The following is a 12,742-nucleotide window of genomic DNA, read 5'->3' on the forward strand; positions in this document are numbered from 1 at the left end:
AAAAGTAACCTCAAACCTGCTTTTATCCAGGGAGAATTGCAGAGACAGGAACCAGGGATTTAAGAGCCAGTAATTGCATTTCAGAAATACAAGATCAGATTGTTCCATTTGGGGTTTTTATTTAAAAAAATTTTTTTTTTTTAATTTTTTTCTTTATTTTTGAGACAGAGAGAGACAGAGCATGAGCAGGGGAGGGGCAGAGAGAGAGGGAGACACAGAATCCGAAGCAGGCTCCAGGCTCTGAGCTGTCAGCACAGAGCCCGACGCGGGGCTCAAACTCACAGACTGTGAGATCATGACCTGAGCCGAGGCCGGACGCTCAACCGACTGAACCACCCAGGCGCCCCCCCCCCCACCCCCCCATTTGGGGTTTTTAAATGTATGCTTCCTGTAGAAAACCCGCAACATCTCTGTCTTATGTGGCTGCTACAGAAGAGATTTTGGATATTACTGACATCTTAAACATTAATACAGTGAGCTACATAGTTGTCGCACTTAATCCTGTTCCTTCTGGCTGTGTCCTTTAGAAATTGTTACAGAAAACCTTTTTATCAAGATTGTGGTTACAGATGATTATCCTAATTAATTTAGTATTGTTTTTCTCTTTTTTCTCTCTTTCTTTCCAAATACTCCATTGCACTTCTCAGATGTGTATTTTGGCAAAAGCCATCTTTCCGAACTGGCATTATTACCAGTCACAGCCTTCTGAGAGTGGTTTCCAGTTTGCTGAGTCCAGCTGGGAAGATAATCATCCCCCCAAAATGCATTCAGATGGCCAAGGGAAGCTCTAGAAAGAGGCAGGCCCCCAAAGGCAAGGCTCTTCTCACCGTACTCCCTGCCTCTAGGCTTGAGCCCTTCACACAGACCACCCACACTGTTCCTAGGTTGCCATTGCCCACACATTGTTCAAAGCCATTGCCATTGGACACCATCCGAACTCCTTAACGAGGTGCACAGAGCCACTCGTGATTTGGCCTCTGCCTCTCTTTGGCCTGTTTTATACTTTGCCACTAGCAGTACCCCTTGGACAACTCTCTTCCCCACATCCCAAATATCACTCGAAGGACAAAGACAAAAGTCTCTCTCCTTCACTGCTGCATTCCCAGCCCTAGAACAGGGCCTGGCACGTGGAAAAGGTACAGGAAATATGTATGGCTGCCCAGACCGCTCCCCTATGGTCTGTTTTCCACCTGGCTCTGTCCATTTCTGTTCAGCCCAAAAGATCTATCCTTCTGCGAAGGTGAGGCACAGTGAGGGCTTGCGAATCGTATGCTTTATCTTTTATCTCTGTCACACGTGTCACATAGGAGCCCTCTGACAGTATGCAGTGAACAGAGCCCGAGGTGACAGCAGTCTGCTCTGCAACACAAGACTTCCACTTTAGTCCCACCTCTGTCCTCTTGACTGGCTTTGGAGGGAGACCCCTGAACTCCGGGTCTTGGACCCATTAGGGGTTGCTACGCTTCGACGAGATCTGGGACAATATTGTTAATGTGACAAGTTGATCTTTGATGATGCTCTCTTGTCCCTATGGCTTTTCTCCATTTTCTTTCACCCACCCCGTGCCCGGCCTCACCCTCCAGAAAGGATCTGAAATCAGCCTCTGCACTTCACTGTGCCTGGGGGTGGTGAGTTGTAAAATCAACCTGACCGTATGCCAGGCTCACCTACTCCGTTCTTTGCTCACCGCTCTTTGATGCAGGTATCAGAATTCTCATTCTATACCCAAGGAAAGTGAGGCTTAGTGATGCTAAGTAGTGGGGGCAATGACAGAGGCAGCAGATGGGAACATGGTGTCTTTAGAGTCCTGTAGATCTGAGTATTTGAGTCCTGGATCCACCAATGGCTGTTCGTTCCTCTTTGAGCAAGTTAGTTGGCCTCTCTCTGAGGCAATATCCCAGTCTGCGAAATGGGAGTGACCAGAGTAGAGAGTTTGCTGCCTGGTAGCCACAAACAAATGGTAAATGTTATGATTTTGTCACTTCAACCAAGGTCCCACGTCTTGCAAGGGGCACAGCTGAGGTTTGAACCCAGGCCCGCCTGGCTCCAAAGGCAGTGCCTGCCCTCACTGCAGCACACTCCTGGACATCCAGCCAGCAGCCACCAGGGATACGTGTTAAATGAACACCAATAAGTCATTCAACTCACAGATTCTCAGGGCCCCAAGAGGTTCAGTGTCAAAAGGGAGTCAGGTTCAGAGATGTAGAGATGTAGATGAAGAAAAAAAGTTCAAATCTTGTGTCTCACAAAAAAAGTATCACAAGGGAAAGGGTTTATTTTTTCAGCTTTATTGAATTGTTAAGATATTCGGTTGACAGAATTGTAGGATATTTAAACTGTTCAATGTGATCTGACATATCCTGTGAAAGGATTCCTGCTGTTGAATTAATGAACATCCATGAGCTCAAAGATTTACCTTTTGTCTGTGTGCGAGAGACAGGACTCTTAGATTCTGCTGTCTTAGCTGATTGCAATTAATTATACAACACAGTGTTATTAACTACAGTCACCACATTATACATTAGATCCTCAGACTTTACCTTACAGCTGAAAGTCTGTGTCCTTTACCGACCTCATCCTATTTCTCCCACTCCATAGACCCTGGCAACCTCTTTTCTCTCCTTTTCTTTCTTTCTTTCTTTCTTTCTTCCTTTCTTTTGGCAGCCACTTTTCTAGTCTGTATGGATCCAACTTTTTCTTTTCTTTTCTTTCCTTTTCTTTCTCTGTCTGGTGTATTTCATTTAGCATATGCCCTCCAATTTCATCCATGTTGTCACAAATGGCACGATTTTGGAAAGGGTTTATTTATTTTTTAATGTTTATTTATTTTTGAGAGAGAGAGAGAGAGCACACACAGGAGAGGGGCAGAAGGAGAGGGGGGCAGAGGATCTGAAGGGGGCTCTGTGCTGACAGCAGAGAGCCCGATGCGGGGCTTGACCTCACAGACCGTGAGACCATGACCTGAGCCGATGTCAGATGCTTCACCCACTGAGACACCCAGGCGCCCAGAGAAGAGTTTACTTTTGATGCACAGCAAAACCTCTTTGAAATCTTCTAACTCTTAGACATTTTTGTTTTTTACAAACCAGGCACCGGCTCCTCTCACTCCAAATCTCTCTCCTTTCCCCTTCTGTTCCTGATACCACTCTTCTGCTTCCTGTTCCTTCTCCATCTAAACCCTGTGGAATCCACAGGCCACTATCCCATCTCTGTTTCACAGCCTCTCTCATCCCCTTAATTGGATCATTGAATGTCTGCAGCGCTCTGGTTTTTTGGGCAGGTAGTCGTGACCCTGCCTGGAGTAGAGGTTGCCCAAGGCGAACAGGCGGCGCCCTTGAAATGGGAGGTGTTGAATGCAGAGAATGAGCCGGGCAGTGGCTTCTGAGTATTGGAGGAGGAGGTGACGAATCTTCAGTGGGTGACCCAGAGGGCTGAGCACCTGGCAGAACAACAATTTCAGGGTTCTGAGGAGTAGAAAATGCACCCAGGTAGTTTCATGAAATACGCTCACCTTCCCACTATTTGTACTTCCGTGGGACCCACTCGATTCTGCCAGCAAGCTCGTTGGATTCTAAGTATTCTCAAGCCTGGCTCCTCCCTGAGGAGTAAGACCTCTGAGCTGTGGATTATCTTTAAAACAACAAACAGAAAGTCTTTCATTTGTTTTGATGATATCATACTTCTCCTCCTTAACCTCCTTAATGCCCAGCCCTGAAGAGGGAGAACATGATTCATTGTAGTTTTCTTTTTTTTTTTAATTATGTGAGTAAACCCAGATGCATTGAAAGTAAAGGTTTTAGAGTCTGACAGACCTGGGGTGACAGCCTGGCTCAGACCCCCGCTGCGGGACCTCAGGCAGATTACTTCACCTCAATGAGCCTCAGTGCCCTCTTCTGAAAAAATAAAGGATCATGACCCTGACTTACACAGTTGGCGTGACAATGAAGTAGAGTTGGGAGCCAAATTCTAGTGCCACGCTCTTAGCAACCAGTCATTTCAGGAGTCTTCCTGTCTTTATTTCCTCAGCTCTGAGCACGGGCTGGTGCTCAACGGGAGCCTAGAATTGTGAGTCTCATTTCATTTCTTCTATTATCTTCGTGTCAACAACACCCTGTCTTTCCTTTTATTTATTTTTTTTTTAATTTTTTTTTTTAATGTTTATTTATTTTTGAGACAGAGAGAGACAGAGCATGAACGGGGGAGGGGCAGAGAGAGAGGGAGACACAGAATCGGAAGCAGGCTCCAGGCTCTGAGCCATCAGCCCAGAGCCCGACGCAGGGCTCGAACTCACGGACCGCGAGATCGTGACTTGAGCTGAAGTCGGTCGCTTAACCGGCTGCGCCACCCAGGCGCCCCCCTGTCTTTCCTTTTAAACACTGCCCAAGAATCCTCTTCTCCGTGAGGACTAACCGTGCCTGATTTCAGTCATGTGAGTAATCCCCAGGTTCTAGCCAACCAGTATAATTAGTTCCATCCACACTCACTGTTAGGATGCCCCGGTGAGTTGTCGGACTGCCCTACAGAGAGTCAGACATCTCATACTTTGATTTCAAAATGGCTGAGCTTTCTTTGTAGAATGGGCCCATAGCGATGGGTTCATGCTTGTGTGCCATTCTTGTTCTTGAGTGCCGATGTATTTGATGACTATTTTTGATAGGATATTTGATGATTAAATGTAATCTAACAACTAAGAAATAAATAGCTAAATAAATATTCTAGGTGGGTCCAATGCCATTATGAATGAGAAAAGGCAGAATATGACGTAGCTCTGTATTTGAATAAATATATCACTTATTTCAGAGGTGATACTGAAATATCATTTGGGAATTACTCACATAACTGAAATCAGGCACGGTTAGTCCTCATGGAGGAGAGGATTCTTGGGCAGTGTTTAAAAGGAAAGACTGGGTGTCGTTGACACGAAGATAATAGAAGAAATGAAATGAGACTCACATTTCTAGGCTCCCGTTGAGCACCAGCCCGTGCTCATTCCTGTGCAAAAAATATAACTTATATAACATAGTTTTTCCCTATATAAAAGCTGTCATTTTTACATATTTACCCTCTGTTTGCTTTATTCCACTTGTTATATATTGGATTTTTATCTGTGTAAGTCTTCATACTTTTAAACTGTATGGAATTGTGTCGTATAGGTAAAACACAGTTTATTCAGTAATTACCCATCTGATGAATGGCTACGTCGGTTACAATTTTCACTGTTCCAGTGGTATGAAGAATGTCTTCAACAGGCCTCTTCATGCAGTGGTAAGAGGTTTCCTACAGTAGACACTGAGGAGTAAAATTGTGGAGTCATAATGGTGTGCACATTTTAGACTTGAATAGACTCTGCTCATTGTCCTCCAAAATAGCTTTATTTGCACTCCTGCCAGCAACATATGAGAGAACCCATTAAACTACACCCTTTAAACATCGAATATTATCAGACTTTTGACATTCCGATAGGTAAGCAATGATATTTTGTTTTTTAAATTTTGCATGGCTCTACTTCTCAGTAATTTAAAAAAACAATTTTTTTAAAGGTTTATTCATTTTTCAGAGACAGAGAGAGACAGAGCGTGAGGGGGGAAGGGGCAGCGAGAGAGGGAGACACAGACTCTGAAGCAGGCTCCAGGCTCTGAGCTGTCAGCACAGAGGCCGACGCAGGGCTCGAACTCACAGACTGTGAGATCACGGCCTTGGGTGAAGTTGGATGCTTAACCAACTGAGCCACCTAGGCGCCCCTCTCAGTAATTTTTAAATAAACTGCGAAGTTTCCAATTAAATTATAGAAGCATAAAGAATTCAGATAGGGCAAGTGTTTTATATCCGCTAATAACAGCCCTGTGCTACACAGTGTAGGCACTCATAGATGCTAGAGGATTGATTGATTGCTTTGGAAGACTTTAAAATTTCAAGAATTAAAATAATGCAATTGACTTAAATCCCCTAAGTCTGATTGACCCAGATATACTTCTTATATCTGTTAAGGATATATCACCTCATTTCTAAAGTCTACCTAACGGGACAGTTTAGTGCCAGCTACCGCCAGCCTGGAAGAGAGCCTGCTAAAGAAGCTGGTTGTACTAAACCAGAAAGTGTTAAGGAGTTAAAAAAACAACAACAACCAGGAAGTAAGCTGACACTTCCTTAAAGGGCTAACCATCCCAAAGGTGAATGAACCAAGGAATAAAAGAAAACAGGGAGGAAAATTTCACTGGAAGACTGTTTCTCTAATGAAACATTTCACTACGTAAAAGGGTCTAAAGGGCAGGCCATGAATTCTAGCGTGGGGCCAGGCACCTTGGGAGCGATGTGAGGGTGCAACCCTGGGGTGTTTTCAAGTCCCCGACTGATTAGATCTGCTGACTGTGGAAAGCAGCCAGGCCCCAAGCAAGGTGCCTTGCCTGCACACATAAGGAAGCAGGGTAGAAATAAAAGATCAAAGTAAGCCTCCCCATTCAAACAGAAACGGGGCCATGATGGGCAGGGCCTTGGCCAAGGATTGCGCCAGACACCGGAGGGGCCTCCTGGGACTCCACCCTACTCCTAGGACTTTCTTTCCCGCCATCAGTTGGTCACCCTAGGAGAGTGTTCCATGGCAAGGGCACCACTTTTCAGGTTGGCTGGGGTTCCTCAGGTAAACAGTTCCCTGGACAGGCAGTTTCAGCCTGAGTAAGAAGGTGGGATCCGGACTGGGCCGCATGGGAGAGGAAGAGGAAGTTAGACACGTGGATGGATATGATGCATCGTCTTCTAAATGTTTGCTTGTCTTGCCCTCCATCTGCCACGGATAATTTTGTCAACACCAGTTCAGATTCTCGTCTTCCCTTCTCCCCCTTCCAATGGAAATTCAGCCTTTACCATCCATCTCCCGTTATCCTCTCTGGCGAGGAACTGGAGGACTTGGTACAGACTGACAGAGGCAGGAAGAGAGGGAAGGTGGGTGGAGGGAAGATGGAGCTGAGACGGTAGTCCTACTACGCTGTTAACCTCTGGTGTAACCCGGCCTACGGCAGAGTGCCTGGCACTTAGTAGGCACGGAACAAATGTTTTTCAAATGACTGGCTTATTCAAAGTCACAGGAAAAAGGAACAAACAAGTGATCCATGACGAAGAAGAAGCGGGTGGAGGAGGGGATCAAAGGGAGAGAAGGGAAGGTTAGACTGACAGATTCTGACAGTACCAGCAGAGAAGGAAAGTGAGATTTTGATCTTTCCTTTTGGCTGCCTCCTAGTGCATTAGCTTGTTTGTTGTCCTTGGGCGTCTCTTTGGGGAGAGAATTCAGGCCTGAATTCACCAGGGACAGACGGGCTCCCCTTGCTTCTTCTCAGGATCCTCTCAGTTCCAGCTGATGCTCTCAGCAGGCGTCCTTCTTGCATGCTGCTGGGACTGGGGAAAGCCGTTTCCACCATCAATCTCCATGGCCAAGGGCAGATGTGACAGGCTGGCAGCCCATCTCAGGGAACAGGAGCCGTCCGACACACTCCTAGTCAGGACCCGTGGCCTTTGGCAACTGTCAGGCTAGTACTGCCGTTATCCCTGTAGACTGCAAAGTTTACCGTCAGGCTCTCCCTGGCCATTGCTGCTCATATCCAAATGTGCTTCTTTATTTTCTTTAGTCAATATACCGTCCCCAAATGTGCTGCTCACAGTTTCTCAAGTTACAGCTTTATCGAGCTAAAATGCACATATTATACAACTGACCTATTTAAAACGTACAGTTAAATGGTTTTGAGTCTATTCTCAGAGTTGTGCACAATTTTAGAACATTTTCATCACCTGAAAAAGAAATCCTTTGTCTGTTAATAGTCACTCCTCATTTCCCCCCAGCAACCCCAGCCCCAGGCAAGCACTCATCTATTTTTCCCTAGAGATTTACCTATTTGTGGACATTCATATAAATGGAGTAGGACACTGTGTGACCTATGACTGGCTTCTTTCACTTAGCGTAATGTTTTCAAGGTTTATCAGTGTTGTAGCATTTACTAGTATTTCCTCTTGTTTATTGCCAAATAATATTCCATTGTGTGTCTATACCATATTTTATTCTTCCATCTGTCGTTGTTGGATATTCGGGGTGTTTCTACCTTGGGGCTACTATGAATAATGCTGCTTTGAATACTCTTCTACAAGTCTTTGTGTAAATGTGGGTTCTCATTTCTCTTGGGTATATACCTAGGAGTGGAATTTCTGGATCATATGTCTGGCCTTCGGAGGAGCTACCAGACTGACTTCTAAAGTGGCTGCACTCTTTTACCAGCAGTGTTTAAAGGTTCCAAATTCTCCACATCTTCGCCAACACTTGTTATTATCTGCCTTTTTCTTTTTCTTTTCTTCTTTTTATCTGCCTTTTTCTGTGATAGCCATTCCAGTGGGTATGAGGGGGTAGCTCATGGTTTTGATTTGTATTTCCCTGATAGCTGGCGATGTTGAACATCTTTTCACGTGCTTATTGGCCATTTGCATATCTTTTTTGGAGAAATATCTATTCACATCCTTTACATGTATTTTTATTTGGTTATTTGTCCCTTATCAGATACAAATTCGCAAAACTTTCCTCCGGTTTTGTGAACTGTCTTTCGCTTTCTTTATGATGCCCTTTGAAGCACAGATGTTTTAAATTTTATGACGTCCAATTTATCTTTTTTTTTTTTTTTGTTATTGTTGCTTGTGCTTCTGGGATCATTTTTAAGAGACCGTTGCTTAATCCAAAGTCATGAAGATTTATGCCTATGTTTTCTTTTAAGAGTTTTATAGTTTTAGCAATTACATTTAGATTTTTTATTCATTTTGGGATAACTTTAGTACATGGTGTGAGGTAGGTGTCCAATTTCATTCTTTCAAGTGTAGATATCCAGATGTCACCACACACTGGTTGATAAAACTGTTTCCCCATTAAATAGTCTTGACAGCCTTGTTCAAAATCAGTTGACAATAAACGTAACAGTCGCTCATCATTTTAAAGGTTTTCCTTATATTAGCCTTACAAAAAGCCACATGTCAATGTCTTACACGCAGCGTGTACCCAAAAATTACTCATCAGATTGAAGAAATGACAAACACCTCTCCATTTTGGTTCATTTCGAAGAATAAGGAGACAAATTCTGAGTGGCTGGATAGTTGCGGTTTATTTAATACATACCTCAGTTCAGACAAAATTATCATCAGCCATGCGTTCACGGCCTGAGCCCAGGCAGTGTTTGATGAGCCAGAATTTCATCTGATGTGACTTTAGGAGATTCTTCCCAAATAGACTAGGAGTGTCTTGCTTTGGTTTTTAGTCATCGAGGAGATGACTCGCAGGTGATTCCAATGATTTTGGACCCTGTGATCACCTTCACCAAAGAAAGCCAGGTGCTTGGGTTAAAGAAGAGTTGCCCCTTGTCCTGTTCTCCGCATGGCTTCCAGCTATCATTTTAATTTCTATGTGCCACCTCCCTCCCAGATTCACTTCTCAAATAGCATGAAACTGGCAGGAAGTCATTGGTTGGAATTTGTCAGCAAGCTTTGGACACAGCTGTTTCCCATCTTTTGGCAAAATTGGTGATTTGGCTTGTCTTCTGGATGGAATGAAAATTTTGTGAAGGATGTGAAAAAAAAGACATACCCTAGGGGCACACAGATGTCCCTCAATTTACTACTGTAGAGCTCACAGGGGAAATATAGATGGGCATTTTGCTTGTAACCCTCAAGACTGGCATGAGCATCAATCTCCACGTCAGGAGGCTAAAAGTGCAGTCTTAGAACTCCCGGTCTCAGCATCACTGGCAATGGGCAGAGTGGAGGGAACTTGTTAAAATGCATATGCCTGGGTCCCTACTGAATCAGAACTTCTGGAGGTTAGACGTAGGGATCTTCATTTTAACAGACGCCTCGGGTGGGTCTCATGCCCACTAAAATTTGAGAACTGCTTACTTGGGGGGTTTTCTTTGAAGGATATGTGAATACTTGTTCAGATCACAAGCTTTGGAAATATACAGAACCTGTGTTAAGCTTCAGTTTCCTTTGCCGTAAAATAAGAGTCACTCTCCCATCTTTCAGGCTTGAGAGGGCTGGCATGGAGTAGGGCAGCTCAGGGTCTACGACAGTAGCAGCTTTCACAACAATGTCCCCCTGCTTGGGACACTTGGCACCCAGTAGGGTTGCCAGATAAAATTCAGGACACCCAATTAAATTTGAATTTCAGAAAAACAACAGTAATTTTTTTTTTTAGTATAAGTGCGGCAGCAATGCTGAGGCCAGTTTCCAGGGTATAGGGCTTGGTAGGACAAGCTCCATGGAGAGATGTGGGACACTGTGCCTGGATAGATAGCCTCTGGGCCTCAACCTCCAACCCTCCCGGAAAGTCTGAGAGCCTCTCAGATCATTTACATGAATCACTTTCCTACTTTAATTCACTGGAGTCCATTTCTGTTGCTTGTAGCTGAGAACCCCGACTGAGGCAGCATCTGTAACTTCCTACTCAACAACTTGCCATCTGTCCTCTGTTCCCACCACTCTTAGCCTTCCCTGAAGTCATCAAGAACCTCCTGCTGGCACAGTCTCTCTGGCTTTTTTTGGTTCTGTACCTTTTCCTGGTGGAGGAGTGTAATAAAGGACACAGTGCACCCATGGCTACCCTACGTAGGGGATCTAGGGGAACAAACACCCGACCTCAGTGTGTTGCTGCAGACCCCCTCCACTCAGTAGCTAGCGGTGCCCATTGGCAAACCCCACTAGAAGCCAGTGGACAAGGGAGCCTGTTGATGTGGTTCATTCAGGACAGTGTCCTGGGACATGGAACAGGGAGGGGAGGAGGGGAGAGTGAGGGTGGAAGGGCAGAAGGAATGTATCCAGCATGCAGGGCATGTCCACTGTCCTAGGTTCTCTAGAAGCAGAGCCTGAGATGGGAATTTTATGCAAGTGACTGCTGGAGACACTGCTCCAAGGAGAACCGTGTGAGGGAGAGAACAAGAGAAGAAGGATGGGCCAGGGGAAGGAGCTGGGCAGAGATGTGGTTTCAGGATTAGTCTAGTCTCAACCTGATCCAATGGGTTGCTTTGGAGCAAAGGGACAGAAATTGTCCAGCTCAGAGGCAAGGGGGCTGGACTGTTGTACCCACACACACACTGACGAACACTTTTAGTTGATTATTGGCCGTGGAATTTACCTGATATAACTGGCCAGGCCTCTCCTGGTAAGGGGGCTTGGTCAAGGGGGCTTGGTCCTTCGGTCAAGGACAAGCCTTAGGAGAAGAGGGCAGCCATGAGCCGTTAGCCACCAACATCCACCACAGCTAGGGGATGGATGCAGGGACCGGGGTGGGTGGACCTGGGTGGGCACCGATAGCATCTGCCAGAAGGATATGTATCAGCTTGTTAACAGGGGATAGCTCTGGGTGATGGGATGGAAATCATTCTTCCTTTGTGCTTTTCTGTAGTTTACAAATTTTCCAACATTGATTCTGTTATTTTTGGAACTAGAAAATGCACGTTAAATTAAATTCATGCAGCAAAATCACCTGGTTTATTGCAGGCAAAAGTAACAGTAAATGGCCCCATATTCCTGCGGTGACATCTTGACTGCACCAGGCAGATGATCCCCGCTCACTATTAGCAATGCAGTCCTAAAGCCTCGCCCTGTTTTTCTACTTGTCATCAGAGCTTCTCTGCTTAGTTACCAGGCTCAGTGGGCCAGTCCTTTAGCACTTAACAGGTGCCAATTGTATGGCTCATAATCAAGTATGTAATTAATGTGGCTAACGGAGAGGGGCACCGGGAGGAGACAAGACAGCTGGGGTTGGACCATGAATAATAATAAGTACAATGTATGTGCCAAACATGTGGGAACCTTTGTATATGTTATCTTATTTCATCCTTACAACAGCCTATGAAGTAGGAATTGTTATTCCTATTTAATCAATGAGGAAGTCCTTGGATTGGGGATTAAGAAACCGGAGTTCTAATTTTTGATCAGCCATCAATAAAAACTGCAAACACTGGACCAAATGAATGGTTTTCGAGCCTCTGCTGAGATGCCCGGGGAGTGGGGGAGCTGCTGAGATGGAAGGAGTGGCCGTTTGTATCTCGGCCACAGCAGCTCTGCCGTGATCTTTAAGTATTGGCAGGACCGGCTTCAGGGTCTACCGAGCTCAGAAGGGATTCTGTGCTTAGGATTTAATGCTCTTCAGCGTTCTGGATATTTGTAATAATTTTATCTTTTATTCTGTGGTTTGTAAGTGAAATCCTATAGAACAGTGGAGCTCGTGCCAGGGGCTTGGAGCTCTGACTCATGCTTGGGTCCACTTCCTGTTGCCTATCTGCCTCCCTGGGATGTGTTCTCCACCACCTGCTCTTGGCCCCTGGTGCCCTCAGCCTCCTTTTTCTGCCTTAACTTCCTCCTCCTGGGTTAGCAACTGGGTTGCATTGTCGGGGGGAGAAGGAAGGGAGCCATGTTCCAGGGCCTCTAAGTCCCACAGGGGCCTGACCAGGAGTATGGGGTCAGAAACATGTCCTGAAGGTGTTAGATAAGAGGGTGGCCATCCCCACGCAGGCTGGAAGCACCATACTGCATTCAATGGATGCTCTTATGTACCCTCAACCCAGATACCAGGTCATGAACAACATAGAAAATGGTAACATTTTTAAAAATTTTTTTAAGTTTACTTATTTTTGAGAGAGAGAGAGACAGAGACAGAACATGAGCAGGGGTATGGCAGAAAGAGGGAGACACAGAATCCGAAGAAGGCTTCAGGCTCTGAGCT

The 12,742-nt window shown here is 45.3% G+C and overlaps 1 protein-coding gene across 1 annotated transcript in view; it reads left to right on the forward strand.

The window, feature by feature from the left end:
- Positions 1-12,742, forward strand: part of BAALC (BAALC binder of MAP3K1 and KLF4) — an 85,100-nt gene that overhangs the window by 54,572 nt on the left and 17,786 nt on the right. The window lies entirely within an intron of this gene.

This window comes from Panthera leo, chromosome F2 (genome assembly GCF_018350215.1).
Source record: "Panthera leo isolate Ple1 chromosome F2, P.leo_Ple1_pat1.1, whole genome shotgun sequence".
Taxonomy (NCBI): Eukaryota; Metazoa; Chordata; class Mammalia; order Carnivora; family Felidae; genus Panthera; species Panthera leo.